A 13,132-nucleotide genomic window follows, 5' to 3' on the forward strand; every position below is an offset into this window, starting at 1 on the left:
AATGTAACCCCTTAAGTCCAGGTATCATTCTTGTAAACTTACGCTGTAATCCCTCCAAGGTCAATATATCTTTCTGAAGGTATGCCCAGATCTGCTCTCAGTACTCCAAGTAGTTCCAACCACATTTTTGCATAATTACAGCATACCAAGTGCATCCTTATACCCCAGTCCTCTAGATATCAATGCCAGCATTTCACTAGCTTTCTTGATTGCTTTCTGCACTGGTTCATGATACTTTAAAGATCCATGCATCCAAACTCCCAATTCTCTTTGGACATCCACCGCACTTATCTTCACACCCTGAGAAATTACATCCACCGCATGTACCTTCATTCCCCGAGACATTGCATCCACCGCATGTACCTTCATACCCTGAGAAACTTCACCCACCGCATTTACCTTCATACCTTGAGAAATTACATCCAATGCATTTATCTGCATAAATCTATCTTTTCTCTGTCCAAAACAAGTAACCCCACTTGCTCACATAGAACTCCATGTGTCAGTTTTATTCATGCATCTACACTTCCAATATCGCTGTAATTTTATGCTATCATCTACACTGTCACTAATGCTGCCTAAGATTGTGTCATTAGGAAATGTGGACATATGACTTTCTATGCCAATATCCAAGTTAATAAATAATTTGAATAATTGAGGTCTGGTCATATCGTGTCAATCTGAGAAACTACCCCCATTCCTATTTTCTGTTGCCTACAACTCAACCAATTTTCCATCTATGTCAGTAACTTGCCCTCACTTATTTGGGATTCGATGTTAGTTAACTAGTGTCTTACATGGGACTATATCAAATGTCTTCTGAAAGTCTATTTAAACCATATCTACAGACATTCTCCGGTCTAATAACTTAGTTACCTCTTCAAAATATTCAATAACGTTTGTCAGGTTTGAGCTATCCATGCTAGATTTTCCGATCTGTTCAGGTTACCTCATCCTTGATTATAGACTCCAATACTTTCCCCACCACATATCAGGCGAACTAGTCTGATATTCCTTGGTTTCTCTTTCCCCCTTCTTTTAAAGCAATGGAATAATATGCAATTTTCCAACCCAGCGAGATGACTCCTGTACCTCGGGAATTCTGAGAGATAATAGTTCGTGTATCTACAATGTGCTCCCTACTGCTTTTAACATCCTCACATGGAATAGGTCAGCTCCTGTAGTTTTGTCACTTGTTAGTATCATAATTTTACATTATCAATGCTTTATTTAGATTAAGGTTATTTAGTCCCTGATCTATTAACTCCGTTCGGGCTTCCAGCAAGCTATCATCGAGGGCCGAAGGGCCTGCTCTGCGCTGTGTTGTTCTATGTTCCTTGTGTAATTTTGTAACAGTGATTATACAGAAATGGCAAGCGTGTGAACAGTCATTGAGAACATTCCCATTTCTGGTCTTCAATGGATCAGTAATGCTCCTGACCCCCTGCTTTTCCTTTATGTAACTATAAAATATCTTCTTAGTGATTTTGATGGCCCTTGCAAGTTTCCTTTCATGATCCCTTTTAGTAGATGTTATAAGTTACTTGGACATGTAGGCCAGATTTACCTTCCGTAAAGGACATCAGAAAACCAGATGTGTTTTTACAACAACTGACAATGGTTACATGATCCCTATTAGACTAACTACTTATATCAGATTTATATTGATCTCAAATTTCACCATCTGACCTGGTGAGATTTAAACCTAGGCTGGAGCCAGGAACATGATATGCCACTATCTCCGGTTGAAAACTTGATGTTCTTACACAGCTGTATCTCAATTCCCTCAGGGAAATAGCAACAGCGTGTAAGCAAAAAAAAAGTGCAAATATTTTCTGCCTAGAGGGAGAGAACATGAATGTGTACCATGCGTGTTTCAACTCAGTAAGATGGTGACAGTCATTCACTCATTCATGTTTTAGGCTTTTGTCTTTTATCTGCCATTGGGGCAGTCGAGAGAAGGATCACTCAGCTGACCCTGGGTATGGAGGGACTGTCTTATGAGGAGAGGTTGAGTAGATGGGACCTGCAGTTCTTAGAATTTAAAAGAATGAAAGGAGACCTTATTGAAACATACAACATTCTTGGGGATTTGAGAAGGTAGAAGCAGGAAAGTTGCTTTTCCTTATGGGAGAGTCTAGGACTCGAGGCCATAACACCTAAGGAAGCTCATTTAAGAGAGATTTGAGGAGGAACCTTTTCTCTTGGAGGGTAGTGAATTTGTAGAACTCGTCATCACAGAAGGCCATGTGGGGGAATGAGAGGTTACAGGAAAAGACAGGAAAGTGGACTTGAGGATTTACAGATCAGCCATGATCTCATGGAATGGTAGAGTGGATTCAATGGACTGAATGTCTTAATTCTGCTTTGACACCCAATGACCTGCTGGAAAGCAGAGAGACCTCTGCAGGGGATGGGCCAGATCTAGAAATACTGGGTTCTTGAGGAAGAATTGAAATTGGAATGAGAAGTGTCCTTGCTGGGGATGTAATCGATGTTGCCTCTTTAGTGGAATGGCATAATCCTTCCATGCGAAGGTGATTCACCAGGATTTGCCGCTCTGAAGGAGGGTCACAGGACACGAAATGTTAATTCTGCTTTCTCTCCACACATGCTGCCAGATCGGAGTTTTTCCAGCAATTTCTGAGATTTTGAAGGAATTGTACATAACGCAGGCAAAGCCACAGCTAGAGTACTATGTGCAGTTCTAGTCACCACACTACAGGAAGGAATGTGACTGTTCGGAGGAGATTCCTTATGATGTTGCCTGGATTGAAGCAATCAAGAGACCAGAGAAGGCTGATGGAGTGGACAGGATCTGATGAGGTGTACAGTGTTTTGGGGCACATAGGGTAGATAGCTAGAAATTTATCCCAATTGGAGATGGGTCAATAATGAGGGCCCATACATTCAGAGTAAAGGGTCAAAGATTTCAAAGGGATTTAAGGAAGAATTTTTTTCACCCCAGAGGGAGGCTACCTAGAACTCACTGCCTGCAACAAAGGTAGAAGTTTGAACCCTCACAATACTTAAGAATTTAGACGATCACTTGAAACACATTGCATGCACGGTTTTGAGCCAAGAACTAGAGTAGATGATTGTCGAGAGTGGGGTGCTGGAAAAGCACAGAAGGTCAGGCAGCATCCGTGCAGCTTACACCTGAAACGTCGATTGTCCTGCTCCTTGGATGCACCGCACTGTCGACTCTGATCTCTAGCAATGAGAGAGAGAGAGAGAACGCGAGACAGACAGCGCGTGCGAGAGAGAGAGAGCACGCGAGAGAGCGCGTTAAGTTTTGCCCAATGGAGGTGCTTTTTGCTCAGCTGAAACTGATCTAACAGTGCAAAACTCTCCCTGAGCTCTGTGAGGCGCTCGGTGAATGCCTGAAGCACACAGTGCTGTGGAAAGACCACGCTGGCAGCATGACTCAGTGATTGGCAGCTTGCCAGCACTGCAGGCAGCAGCAGCTATAGTCAAGGATCTCAGAGACAAGAGAGCATAGATTGTAGGAGCCAGAATTGTGAAATTGAGCATACAACACGAGTGAAACCCATAGACTTCAGATACATTAAACTCAATCACCATACACCCGAGCACTGGAACAGGGCAGACCAGTAAGTAGTTTTTAATGTCAACATATCTGGCTCACCATTTCCAGTCTGACACACTCGACTGCAGCATTTTGACCCAACTGAACATCCCACCTCTGCCCTGCATGGCATTCCATTGTTCACAGGTCTTATTTTCAATGTTTTATCAAGATGGATAGGTTCTGTACTGTTTGGTTTGGATGCAGGGACAGTTAATGTTGGAATAGGAACCATGCTTTTCATAAATATGTTATTGGGACGTGGGTGTCAATGGCTGAGCTGGCATTTACTACCCATCCCTAATTACCTCGGAGAAGGTGAGCTGCCTTCGTGAACCAGTCCACGAGCTGTTTTTGGACCCACAATGTCCTTAGGGAGGGAATTCCAGGATTTTGACGCAGTGACACTGAAGGAATGGTGATACATTTCCAAGTCAGGATGGCGAATGGCTTTTTAAAAAAATACCATTGTGGGACATGGTCATCACTGGCTGGGCCAGCATTTATTGCCCATCCCTGGTTGCCCCTTGAGAAGGTGGGGGTGAGCTGCCTCCTTGAACTGCTGCAGTTCACCTGCTGTGGGCTGACCCACAATGCCCTTAGGGGGGGAATTCCAGGATTCTGACCCAGTGACACTGAAGAAAAGACATTATATCTCCAAGTCAGAATAGTGGGTGGCTTGGAGGAGAACTTGCAGGGGGTGGTGTCCCATGTATTTGCTGTACTTGTCTTTCTGGATGAAAGTGGTCATGGATTTGGAAGGTGCTGATGAAGGAGCACACATTGTTGTCACTGTGTATTGGTGCTGAAAGGTCTGAATACTAAAGGTGGTGGATGTGGTGTGAAACAATTGGGCTGCTTTGTCCTGGATGATGACAAGCTTCTTGATTGTTGTCGAAGCTGCACACATCCAGACAACAGTGGAATGTCCCAACACATGAATAAAAGCAAAATAAATCATTTTGAAAGCCTCCATGCTGCTAGCGTAGCCAGTGTTTATAGGGCGAGTCCAGATCAGTTTCTGCTCAATGGTAACATTCAGGATGTTGATAGTTGGGGATTCAGTGATGTTAATACAACTGAATAACAAAGAGATGCTGAGATTCTCCCTTGTTGGAGATACTCATTGTCTGGCATTTGTGCAACTGAAATATGGCTCATCGTTTATCAGCCCAAGACATTGCCCAGTTTTGCTGCATTTGGGCACTGATTGTTTCAGTATCAAGGAGGCATAAATGGTGAACATTATGCAATCATCAGCAAACATCCCCACTTCTGCCTAATGAAGAAGAGGTGGTCATTCATGAATGGGCCTCCGTTACCCCCCTGAAGAACTCCTGTAAGGATATCCTGGGACTGAGGTGATTGATCTCTCACAACCACAAACATTCTTTATTGTACTAGTTATGGCTCCAACCAGACCTGCTGAGTCTTTCCAGCAACTTGTTTTTGTTTGGATTAGGCTAACTGACCAATAGACACCTGTCATTTTTGCGTTCTTCCTTTTGAAATACAGGTGTTACAAAGGTAGTTTCCAATCCTCTGGGAACTTTGCAGATTGTAAGGATTCCTCGGTGATCCATATTTCCTTTAATATATTTAAACACATTCTATCAGATCTACAAGACCTAACAGCCTTGAGCCTCATGGGTTTCCCAAACATTTGCTGACATTTCCTGGTTTCCCCATTATTATTTCTCTAGCTTCATATTCTAAGGGGCCTCTCTATTCCTCTTCATAGATTTAAAGAAGCTTGCTGTCCATCTTGATATTACTTGCAAGTTTTCTGTCGAAGTTTATTTTCACCCTCTTTTTTTCAGTTGTCTTTGTTAGTTTTTAAAAGTTTCCCACTCTTCTGGCTTACCACTCATCTTTGCCACATTGTATTTTTTTCAACTTGTTGCTATCTTTGACTTGCCTCATTAACCATGGTTGGCTCATCTCTTGCCTAAAATCCTCCTTCCTCACTGGGATATATCTTTGCTGTGACCCATGTACTATTTCCTACAATATCTACTATTTTTCCTCAACTGTCTTTGTTGCTGAACTCTTTTCCCAATCCACTCCAGCAAGGTCTACACTTATTTAAACTTAACACTATTGATTCCAACCCAATTTCCCCTCGCTCAAACAGAAGGCTAAATTTGACTACAGTGTAGTCTGTTACCAAGGCGATCTTTTAATCTTGCATCATTTACTAAACCTGCCTAATAACATGCAGATCCAAACTAGCCTGATTCCCAGTAAGCATCCACAACACACAGTGTATTCAGCAAAGTTTCACCAAAAATGAACTGTTTCTCATGGCTTCCTCTTTCAATCTGACAATCCCAACCTACATAAAGTCACCCATGATTAACGTACTGTTTTTTTTAATAAGTCCTCATTATCTTTCAAAATATTCTCTGTCCTACCAAATAATTACTGTCAGGTGGCCTACAGACTCCCCCTGTTAATTTTTTCCTTTCCCTTATTTTACCCCGACCTACATGGATTCTACATTCTCCTGATCCAAGAATGCTTCTTGCTATCATTCCATCACCAATAATTCTATTCTTCCACACTTCCCTTCTTACCTGCCCTTTTCAAAACTCACATAGTCCTGAATATTTAATTTCCAAATTTCATTTTGTAACCACGTCTCTGCAGTGGGTATAGGATCACACCCATTTACAAATACTCGTGTCTTTAATTTGTTCTTTTTGCATATTTGAGTGAAAGGCCATGAATTTTCCCTTTATTCAGTTATTTCCCCCAATTCCTGTTGTTTCCCAATGTTTGTGTACTCTATTCTAGACAGATGGGCAGAAGGGCTGAAGCTGCCTTGTTAGTTAGAAATTAAATTGAATCAACAACAAAAAGTGATTTTGGGTCAAAAGGTGTAGAAGGTGAATGGGTAGAGTTGAGGAATTGCAAAGGAAGAAGTACCCTGCTGAGACTTGTACACAGGCCTCTGAGCAGCAGTTAGGATGTGGGGAAGAAAATAAATCAGAAGAAAGAAAAAAAGTGATGTAAGAAAGAGACAATTACAATAATCATGGGGACTTCAACATGCAGGTGGACTGGGGAAATCAGGTTTAGTAGATCCCAAGAAAAGGAATTTGAGGAATACCTATTAGGTTTCTTTTGTAACAGCTTGTGGTAGAGCCAATTAGAGAACAGGCAATCCTGGATTTAGTGATGTGCACTAAGGCAAATTTGAGTAGGGAGCTGGAGGCACTGACCATAGAATTCACTGTGCAGATTGAGAGGGAAAACATTGAATCAGATGTACTGGTGCTACAGTCGAATACACGTTACTACAAAGACACGAGGGAGGAGCTGGCCAGAGCTGACTGGAAGGAGAGCCGAGCAGGAGAAATAGTGGAGCAGCAATGGCAGGAGTTTCTGGGGGCTAATTCAGGAGGCCCAGCAGAAATTCATTCAAGGAAGAAGAAAAAACTAAAAGGAGGATGAGGCAACCGCAGCTGACAAGTCTGGGACACCATGAACACAAAAGAAAAAGAATATGACGTGACGAAAATTAATGGGAAGCTAAAGTAAAGTATCAGGAAATGTTTAAAAACTAGAGTAAATCTAAAGAAGCAATTAAAAGGGGGAGAAGATAAAATATGAGGGTAAGGTAGCTAGTAATATGCAACAAGGTTGCAAGAGGTTTTATTTAGATATCTAGAAGGTAAAAGAGAGGCAACATTGGACATTGGACTGCTGGAAAAGCAGGCTGGAGCAGTAGTAATGGGGAACAAAAAAAAATGGAGGAACTGAAATAAGTACTTTGCATCAGTATTCACAGTGGAAGACACCAGAAACATGCCAGAACTTCAACAGTTCAACGGGGGGTAAAGGTGAGCATTGTGGCCATTACTAAGGAAAAAGTGCTGGGGAAGCTTAAGGGTCTGACGGTGATAAATCATCGAGACCAGACAAACTATACTCCAGACCTCTGAAAGAGATAGCCGAGGAGACAGTGGAAACACTGGTGGTGTTTCAGGAATCAGTGGAGTTACAGAGGTTTGAAGAGACTGGTAAACGGCTCATGTAACACCTCTTTTTAAGAAGGAAGGGGTGACGGAAGGAGAGACTTAAAAGTCAGCGTGGTAGAACCTTGGTTGTTGGTAAGGTTTTAGAGACTATTATTAAGGAAGAGATTGTTGAATATTTGGAATTCCATGGTAAAATAGGACTGAGCCAGGACAGTTTCATCAACGGGAGGTCATGCCACGCAAATCTGTTAGATTTCTTTGAGCAAGTTAGACAACGAAGAATCATTAGATGTGATCTATTTGGATTTCCAGAAGGCCTTTGACAAGGTGTTGCACAGGAAGATGCTAAATAAGAGCCCATGGTGTTAGGGGCAAGGTACTGGCCTGGATAGAGGATTAGCTGACTGCCAGAAGGCAGAAAGTGGGGATAAATAAGATTTTTTTTCAGGATGGCAGCTGGTGATGAGTGGAGTTCCACAAGGGTCAGTGTTGAGACCACAACCATTCACTTTATACATTAACAATTTGGATGAAGGACTGACGCTATTGTTGCTAAGTTTGCAGATGACACAAAGACAGTGGGAGACTGCAGAAGGACTTGGAGAGTGGGCAAAGAATGGAGATGGATACAATGTGGAAAGGTGTGAGGTTTTGCACTTCGGTTGGAAGAGGCATAGACTATTTTCTAAACTGGGAACGGCTTCAGAAATCAAATCTGAAGACTTGGGAGTGCTAGTTCAGGATTCTCTTAAGATCACATACAGCTTCAGTTGGCAATTAAGAAAACAAATACAAAGCTAGCACTCATTTCAACAGCAGGGATGTCCTCTGAGGCTGTATGAGGCTCTGGTCAGACTGCAGTCGGACAATAGTGAGCAGTTTGGGCCCTGTATCTAAGGGGAGGATGTGCTGGCCTTGGAGGGGGTTCAGAGTATGTTTACAAGAGTGATCAGAGGGATAAAGTAATTGTCAAAGGAATAGCAGTTGAGGACTCTGCGTCTGTGCTCGACAGAGTTTAGAAGCATGAGGAGGCATCTGACTGATACTTCCAGGCCTGGGTAGACTGGATGTAGAGATGATGTTTCCACTAGCAGGATGTAAGGAGATGGCCTCAGAGTAAAGGATTGCCTCTGTAGAACTGAAATGAGGAATTTCTTTTGCAGAGGGTGGTGAATCCATGGAACACATTGGCACAGAGGGCTGTGGGGGCCAAGTCATTGAGTGTATTTAAGAGAGAGATAGTCAGGTTCTTGATTAGTAAGGGAATCAAGGGCTTCAGGGAGAAGATAGGAGAATAGAGTTGAGAAACATCTCAGCCAAGATTGAATGGGGAGAGCAGATTCAATGGGCTGAATGGCCTAATTCCATTCCTGTTTTATTGTTATGGACCCCCAGGCACATTCAATATTAGGTAAGGTGAGAGACTCAGATAAAGAGGTATGATTAAAGTAGTGTTATAAGGAAGTGAGAGAGAAAGAGATTCAAAGAAGGAATTTCCAAGTCAAGGACATTGGCAACAACTAAAACTGTAATACTTCAGAGTCCTGATTCAGAGGAATGCAGATCTGTCCAAGGGTCGTAGATCTGAAGGAGGTGAAAGGGTTGATGACCTAGAGCAATCTGAACACAATGACCAGAGCCAATGAAAGTCAGTGAGCCCAAGGCAATAGGTGAATGCGATTTGCTGCAGGTTTGGATAGGAGTGGTGGAGATTTGGATGAGTTGACATTTATAGTGTTTTGCTAGCTGCAATTTATTGATATCATATCCTCTTTACTCACCCTTCCAAATATAGCCATCCTCATTATCTGCATCCATTTCTACCGAATAGTTAGACACAAACCCAAATCTCCCTACACACTGCCACTATTACAACGGTGTTCCGATGAAAAAATTCCAGGGAAGTGCCAGGATCATTTCTTAGCTGTTGACAATGTTTAAAACCAAAGATGTCTTTGGCTAGCATTCATAAGAGTTCGGCAAAATATCTTATTCCTACTCTATAAAATCACATGTGGTCAGGTCCACTCACTCTGCTACCAACTTTGGGAATGGAATTTCACAGCAATCTGTCTCCAGGAACACTGCCAAAGAAGGAAATCTCTCGCACTGCTCTACAAATACATTACAGAGAAAGTGTGAGAGAGGCAAATAGAAAGAAAGAGGGATTAGGTGGGACCTAGGGCACAAAAACAGAGCATTCAAATCATTCAATTTACAAACTTCGCTCAAGATGCATTTTTAAAATCTTTTCTGATCCAAGTTAACCATTGGAACCATCGATCCACTTCGCTTTCAAACATCTTTCTGGTTAAAGTCTTTTTTGAAATTCAATGTTGCTAGAAGGAGGGCCATGTTTTCCAAGTTTTTTCTCTCTCACGTCAGGATAAATACAAATAAATCAAATTTCAAGCAATCCCAACAATTTGTGTGACAGGAACAATGGAAGCTTACTGGTTAGCAACTCCAAATGTGTAATACAGGAATCATCAATCCAGGGAGCCGACAAGAACGAAAAGGTTCAATACGTGGGAGGACAATGTGTCAGGCTCAGGAAGAAGAGTACAAGCAGGGGGAATGGGACACATGCAAGCAGGACAGGGTGGGGACAGTAGGGGAGCCCATTCTAAGTGATTCAGAGATGAGAGATACGGTGATGGGGGAGGTTTGGCTCTGATATAAGGGTGATGGGGATGTTGTTTTGTGATACAGTGATGGTCATCTTCAGGTTTCAAATTACAATAACATCACACCTTCAGTAAGCACATACACACAAGTTATTTGACAGTTTGCCGTGTTGCAACTACATTAGAATATAGAACAATACAGCACAGGACCATGTCTGTGCTGACCATGATGCCATTCTAAATCAATCCCATCTGCACACACATGGTCCATACCCCTGTATTCCCTGCCCATTCATGTATCTGTCCAAATGCTACTGCACACCTGCTTTTGCCAGCTCTGTTGACAACGCATTCCAGGCACCAGCACCCATGTGTAAAAAGCTTTTCCCGCACATCTCCTTGAAACTTTTCCCCTTTCTCTTTAAAATGATGGTCCCTAGTAGTGGATATTTATAGTCTTAGAAAAGTACTATCCACCTTATCCATGCCTCTCATAATGTCATATACTTCGATTGGGTCGCGCCTCAGCCTTTGAAGCTCGAGCAAAAACAATCCAAGTTTATCCAATCTCTCCCTATCATTAATACACTCCAATCCAGGTGACATCCTGCTAAATCTCTTCTGCACTCTCGCCAAAGAATCTATAGCCTTCCTATAAGCGGTAACCAGGCAAGACGCAATACTCCAAATGTGGTTTAAAGTCTTATACAGTTGCAACATGCCAACTTTTACACTCAATGATGAAGATAAGCAAGCCACACACCTTCTTTACCATCTTGTGCATTTGTGTTACCACTTTCAGACTGGTATGGACTACCATTCCAAGATCCCTCTGTATATCAATGCTGCTAAGTGTCTTGCTATTTACTATATTCTTTCCTCTTGCATTTGACCTCCCAATGTACATCACCTCACACTTGTCCGGATTAAGCTCCATCTGCCATTATGTGAGGTTATTCACTTTGGAAGCAAAAACAAGGCAGCAGATTACGACCTGAATGACTGTAAATTGGGAGAGGGGAGTGTGCAACAGGATCTGGGTGTCCTTGTGCACCAATCGCGAAAGATTCGGTCGCGCCTCAGCATGCGGTACAGAAGGCAAATGGTATGTTGGCCTTTATGGTGAGTACAGGAGCAGGGATGTGTTATTGCAGTTATACAGGACCTGGATGAGACAACACCGAGAATACTGTGTGCAGTTTTGGTCTCCTTTTCTGAGGAAGGATGCTCTCGCTCTTGAGGGAGTGCAATGAACATTTCCCAGGCTGATGGGGATGGTGGAAAATACCAGGTAACACCCTAGTAAGTCTCCTCTGATCTCTTTCCAAAGCTTCCACATCCTTCTGATAATGCGGTGACCAGAACTGTACTAAATAATCCAGGTGTGGCCTTACCAGCATCCTTTACAGCAGAAATATGACCTCGTAGTTCCAAAACTCAATCCCCCTACCAATAAACGCCAATATACCATATGTCTTGGTATGCCTATCAATGTGGGTGGCAACTTTCAGGGATCAATGCACCTGGATGCCGAGGTCTCTCTGTCCATCTACACTGCCAAGAATTTTACCATTAGCCTAATACTCTGCATTCCTGTTACTTCTTCCAAAGTGAACTACCTCACACTTGTCCGCATTAAACTCCATTTGCCACTTCTCAACCCAGGTCTGGCACCTTATCTACGTCCCTCTGTAGCCCACAACATCCTTCGGCACTATCCACAACTCTACCGACCTTAGTGTCATCCGCAAATTTACTAACTCATCCTTATACGCCCACATCCAGATCATTTATAAGAAGGACAAACAGCAGTGGGCCCAAAACAGATCATTGCGCATACCACTGGTAACTGAACTCCAGGATGAACATTTCCCATTAACCACCACCCTCTGTCTCCTTTCAGCTAGCCAATTTCTGATCAGAAGCGCTAAATCACCTTCAATCCCGAAACTCCATAGTTTGTGTAATAGTCTACCGTGCGGAACCGTATCAAACGCCTTACTGAAGTCCATATACACCACATCAACCACTTTACCCTCATCCACCTGTTTTGTCACCTTCTCGAAGAACTCAATAAGGTTAGTTATGCATGATCTACCCTTCACAAAATGGTGTTGACTATCCCTATGCAACTTATTCCTTTCCAGATGATAATAAATCCTACCTCTTATAACCTTTTCCAACACCTTACCCACAACCGAAGTAAGGCTCACTGGCCTATAATTATCAGGGTTGTCCAGAATCCCCTTCTTAAACAAGGGAACATTTGCTATCCTCCAGTCTTCTGGCATTACTCCTGTCGACAATGTTGACATAAAGATCAAAGCCAAAGGCTCTGCAGTTTCCTCCCGGGCTTCCTAGCGAATCAGAGGATAAATCCCATCTGGCCAAGGGGTCTTATTGATTTTCAGATCTTCCAAAATTGCTTAACCTTCCTCTTTGTCAACCTCAATCCCATCTTATCTAGTAGCCAGTATCTCTGTATTCTAACTATGCCCTTCCCCATTGTGAACACTGCTGATAAGTATTCATCAAGAGCTTCCCCTCTGTCCTCAGATTCCACACACAACTTTCTACTGCTATCTTTGATTGGCCCTAATCTAACTCTAGTCATTCTTTTATTCCTGATATATCTATAGAAGGCTTTAAGGTTTTCCTTGATCCTATCCGCCAACAACTTCTCCTCATGTCCCCTCCTGGCTCTTCTTAGCCTTCACTTGAGATCTTTTCTGGCGAACTTATAACTCTCAAACTCCCTAACTGAGCCTTCACATACTCACATAAGCCTTCTTCTTCCTCTTGACAAGAGCTTCAACTTCTTTAGTAAACCACGGCTCCCTCTTTCGACAATATCTCACTGTCTGATAGGTAGATACTTCCTTGAATAAGCTCCACATTTCAAGTGTGTCCATCCCCTGCAGTTTCCTTTCCCA

The 13,132-nt window shown here is 42.6% G+C and overlaps 1 protein-coding gene across 3 annotated transcripts in view; it reads right to left on the reverse strand.

Moving 5' to 3' along the window:
- The window catches only part of ilk (integrin-linked kinase), a 75,288-nt gene that overhangs the window by 33,250 nt on the left and 28,906 nt on the right, over positions 1–13,132 (reverse strand). The window lies entirely within an intron of this gene.

Source organism: Hemiscyllium ocellatum, chromosome 6 (genome assembly GCF_020745735.1).
Source record: "Hemiscyllium ocellatum isolate sHemOce1 chromosome 6, sHemOce1.pat.X.cur, whole genome shotgun sequence".
Classification (NCBI taxonomy): Eukaryota; Metazoa; Chordata; class Chondrichthyes; order Orectolobiformes; family Hemiscylliidae; genus Hemiscyllium; species Hemiscyllium ocellatum.